Genomic DNA, 5,353 nt, shown 5'->3' with positions numbered 1-5,353 from the left:
TATGCTTGGAACTATGGGGATTTTATTTTTGTAGTCGGACATGTAAAGCATCTCCTATAGCACCTCTTAAATCTTTAGGCGCGCTCGGTTCTTAGGGATTTGATTGTTATAGTTCGACGTGCAAAGCGTCTCGGGTGACACCCCTAAAATCTTTAGGCACGCTCATCACTATGGGGATTTGAATGTTGTAGTTAGACGTGCAAAGCTTTTATGATAACATACCTTAAATATTTATGTTAGACATTAACTGCGTAGGTTGTTCCTTGGTTAGTTGTTACATGTGTTCATTCTTTAGTGCCCTGAAGAGGGAACAAGACAAGAAGCAGAACAACAAGAATACAAAAGCAATATATAAACTTCATATTACTATTATATTAATAATTACGACTAGGAAATAAATTTATAAGCACATTAATTAAATATTGCGGTCAGCCCCATGTATATACCAGTCGCTCGCCCTCGAATGTGATGCTCGGGTAGCTTGACAATCAATTGATCTGGGTAGACGGGAACCCAAGATTGGGAGACGGTCGACTTCTAATGGATATGTCGGGGTGTTGCTTCCTAGGGTTGGAGCAGATTGACACCTTTGAGCTTTGATTTCTCCCTAAAGGGGATGACCCGATGCCATTCTCTCCATTTATTTCCATGTTTCAGATGTTCATTCCTGAGCGTGAGGGGTGTATTAAAAGTCCAACTTTATATAATATATAGTTTCAACATGTGCTTATAAGTGGGGGTGATCCTCACCTTACAAGCCAGTTTTATTGAGTTAGGCTCAACCATATTTTTTTAACAACAATATCAATTTTTGGTTATTGAACTAAAGTGTAGTGGTAAATTCATGACCACTGAGCTATTGGTTAGCTCAACGTCAATAAAGCCAGAGTCGCCACCGCTCTTTTATTGTTTTTAAAAGAAAAGGGAAAAGTACGAACAAAACCCAAAGATAAGAAGTTTTCAAATCAAAACTAATAAAAATGACAAAGATTACACGTAAGGGGGTTGGTTACACAGAGGGAAGGTATTAGCACCCAAAGTGTCCTAGGTACTCCTAGGGAGCCCTTTTTGTATGCAAGTGTTTTAGTTGAAAAATATGTTTGCTAAAAAAAGAATAAGGGGATGAGAAAAGAATTCATTTATTATATTTTTGTGTTTAATAAGACCTTCAGTCTTATGCCTACGTACCAAAATAAAAATGAAGGATCAAAACCTCTTAGTTCGTGGTAAAAATTCCAAAGATGGGTGGGTTTGTTATAACAAAAGCTTAAAGACCTTTTGTTATCAATGGGAGAATACTCAACCAAACATCCACCGATAATGAGGGCTTTACAACATTTAAGAGGGAGGGATCCAACTTGGATTCAATTAACAAGTATTCCATTAACCCATAATAAATGAAAAGACTTATAATAAATATATCATGGAATGGGAGAATTATATCTCAACCAAAGATAACTCAAATCTAAATACTTTAGTTTGAAAAGTTTAAAAGAAAAAGGCACAAAATAGCCAAAAGGATTAGATGAGGTTGTTAGTTCTTTTTGTCTTTTGAAATTAAAGTCAATATGATTAAGTTCATTTACAAGTTTTATTTAAGAAAATGTTTTGAAAATCAATGGCATAAGGCCATGGTTTCTACTCATTAAAACAAGTATAAGTGGAAAATAACAAGCAAAGAAAGTTTTGAAAAAGAGGGAGAGATTTTGAAATTAAAGAAGGAGGAGGAGATTGATAACATGAAATTATATCACATTTTAGGACTTAATTCAATTAAATTATATTATTATTTACTTTAATTTATTTCATTTTATCAGATATTACGCGGTATTTCCTTTCTATTTATCTCAGGTGGTCTATTTGAAGCAAAAGTAAAAAAAGGAAGAAAAGGAGGTGCAAAAAGAAGTTTTTGGAAACAAATAGCAAAAGCCAAGCCCAGCCCAAAGAAGGCACAGGCGTTGTGCCTGTGACGAGCGTCACATAGGCTGTGACGAGCGGCACGCTGTATACATGCCTGTGACGAGCGTCACACATGGTGTGACGGACGTCACACCATTCCCCTACATTTTTGCCTTCAGAGACGTTGAGTCCTATTTGCACGCTGAATCCTATTTCCACACCTATACCTCCGTTACGTGAAGACCCTTTGACGCGGACTACTTCTGAAGACCGTTACGGAAAGTGCCAATATAAATACCAGCTTTGCAAACCCTTCCTCGGTTCCACGCTCCCAGACAGTTTTCCAGTTTTAGTTTTTCTTTTCATTTTTTCTTTTTCCAGCAGCTTAAGCATATTCCTTATAGTACCTCTTTTATAATTGTTATATTGTTTCTTTAGCAATTCTATTTTCTTTTCTAGCACTTAATTAATTTTTCGCACAATAATTTCTACACCGGGAACTATTGTGTACCTTTTAACGGATCTAACCTTACGTTAGAATCTAGTTTTTTTATTCCTTCGTTTTATTTTTCTGCCTGATTGAAGAATTCAAGAACAAATCCAACCGGTCTGTGGTGGAGTGTTCAAGATTGCTATTTAATTATTCAGGTTCTATATTTATTTGTTGAATTTATATATGCTTGTTTTTACTATTAATTTATATTGTTTGCCTGCGATGAGTCTGTTTATGCATGATATTTATTTAAGTCTGTTTAGCATGTCTGGCTAATTTATTTAGGTATCGGTACGTAAAGTAAGCGGAATGAAGGAATCAAAACTAAGTTGGTTTATTTAAGTTTAAAATTAAAATCACTCTTTTTACGGTCTCAATTTACAGGTTTAATAACAAAGTTTTTGTACGAAAGTAAAAGACATAAAGAAGTTAAAATCAATAGAGCGAGAGTTTTAGGTTTTGACTGGACAGTGTAAATTGGACATTAATTCTAGATCAGGGCGAGAGCAATTTTTAGAGTTAATTAAATTATAACCTTTTTCAAAAAGTATTTTTAAAGATTGAATGTGAGGGCGAGAGTTAAGCATTTGAATTTAATTATATAACCTAAGTCAACAGAGCGAGAGTTTGAGATAAGGGTGTTTAAACGATTAGTGTTTTCTTAAAAAGAGTTTCTACGGATTCTATTGTTTTCAAAAAGTGGTTTTTGACTTAACTATAAGTGACAGCTACGTTAATATAAAATCATAGTTTATTCAACAGAGCGAGAGTTTGAGATAAAACTTTTAACCAATAGCGTTAACTGAAAAGATTTATTTTTAAAACCAAGAGACCAATAAAGAATTGATTCCCTAATTATGACGAATTACGTACCGATATCCGCTTATTAGATATTAACTTTAGATCCTATTTTAGTTTTAGTTTTTTTCCCCAAAAATCAAAGTATTACCTGCCTTAGCTTTACGAAGTAACCTTAGATAACGGTATATCGATTCATAAGTCCCTGTGGGATCGATATCTTTTAAAACTACGCGATAGAACTGTGCACTTGCAGTTTGTACCCCAATTCGACTCATAAAGTCGAGCGATCAAGTTTTTGGCGCCGTTGCCGGGGACTTTTATTTAGTCGATATCGTAACTCTCCTGTTACGCTGTAGAGACTAAGGTTTTTCTTTCTCTTTTCTTTCTTTCGTTGATTTGTATGCCACGCACTCGATCACAAGGCGAGCCGCTCTACTTACGAATCAACGATATCGAACTATATCTCCGAGTCTTACGACGAATTCGAGAATATCGTGCTGCAAACAATCTACCTCCTGTAGAACTTCCTGATTTCAAAAATATTTTCCCTTCGATACCCGAGATGGCAGAACCAGCTCGTGCTCTTAGAGATTACGCCGCTCCATCGCAAGATGAACCGCATTCAAGTATTGCTCCACCCGCAATCGAAGCAAACAACTTTGAACTCAAACCTTCACTGTTGCAGGCAGTGCAATAGAACCAATTCTCTGGAAATCCTACCGAGGATCCTAACCTTCATTTATCCGTATTTGTCCAATACGCTGATACTGTTAAAGCTAATGGTGTCACTTCAGAGGCAATTCGACTTCGTCTTTTCCCTTTCTCACTAAGAGATAGCGCTAGAAGATGACTTCAATCTCTTCCTTCCAACTCAGTCACCACATGGAACGAGTTGAAGAAAGTTTTTCTTGCTCGATATTTTCCGCCAAGCAAAACAGCTATGTTAAGAGCCCAAATAAATGGATTTAAACAGAAAGATAACGAGTCTCTTTTCGAAGCATGGGAAAGATACAAAGACATGATGAGACTTTGTCCACATCATGGTTTAGAAGACTGGTTAGTAATTCATACATTCTATAATGGTCTCCTGTACAACACGAGGTTAACAATAGATGTCTCCGCAGGTGGTGCACTAATGAACAAACCTTATGCTGACGCTTACCAACTTATCGAAAGCATGGCTCAAAACCACTATCAGTGGGGAACCGAACGAACAATGGTGGAAAAACCTCAAACGAAAACTGGCATGTACGAGATAAGTAACCTTGATCATGTTAATGCAAAAGTGGATGCTCTGGTCCAGAAAATTGAAAGTTTAAATGTATCACCTCCAGCCACCGTAGTTGCCATAACTCAGAATTGCGAAGTCTGTGGAATCCAAGGTCACACTCTTGCAGATTGTCAACTCCTAACAGGAATCCAAGCGGAGCAAGTAAACTATGCTCAAGGAAGCCCCTACTCGCACACCTATAACTCAAATTGGAAGAATCATCCCAATTTTTCATATAAGAGTAATAATGCTCTATATGCACCTGGACAATCTCCAAATCAAGCCCCAGCTATACCTCCGGGATATCAGAAGCCGACCCCATCTACATCTAACAATAACGCCCCTAGGAAATCCAACTTGGAAATCATGATGGAAAACTTTATAGCTTCTCAACAGCAAACCAATAAAGATTTCTTAAACCAGAATGTACACACTGGCGAACAAATTAAACAACTAGCAAGTAAAGTAGATGCCCTGGCTACTCATAACAAAATGCTGGAAACGCAAATATCACAAGTAGCTCAACAACAAGCGCCTACTGCTGCCCCAACTGGTACATTTCCTAGCCAACCCCAACCTAACCCAAGAAGCCACGCTCATGCAATCATACTGAGAAGTGGAACGGAAGTGGAAGGACCGTCTGACCCAAGGATAGAAAACCAAAACTCTAAAAGGTCAACTGAGGAATGTGAACCTAAGGAAAAGGCAGAGAGTAATAAGGAAACCGTAGAAAAGAAGGAACCTTATGTACCTCCACCACCTTATAAACCACCTATCCCTTACCCTCAAAGGCTTATTAAAACCAAAGATGCGGGCCAATTTAAAAAATTTGTCGACCTACTAAAACAATTAAACGTCACAATTCCGTTTACAGAAGCTATTACGCAGAT

At 37.1% G+C, this 5,353-nt stretch overlaps 1 non-coding gene across 1 annotated transcript; it reads right to left on the bottom strand.

Moving 5' to 3' along the window:
* Positions 1-4,133: 4,133 nt before the first annotated feature.
* On the bottom strand, positions 4,134-4,240 carry LOC127088381 (small nucleolar RNA R71). Its single transcript, XR_007790219.1, has one exon. It is a non-coding gene; the product is annotated as a small nucleolar RNA R71 (small nucleolar RNA).
* Positions 4,241-5,353: the final 1,113 nt, after the last annotated feature.

Source organism: Lathyrus oleraceus, chromosome 5 (assembly GCF_024323335.1).
Source record: "Lathyrus oleraceus cultivar Zhongwan6 chromosome 5, CAAS_Psat_ZW6_1.0, whole genome shotgun sequence".
Taxonomy (NCBI): Eukaryota; Viridiplantae; Streptophyta; class Magnoliopsida; order Fabales; family Fabaceae; genus Lathyrus; species Lathyrus oleraceus.
This window is presented reverse-complemented; position numbering and strand designations above follow the sequence as displayed.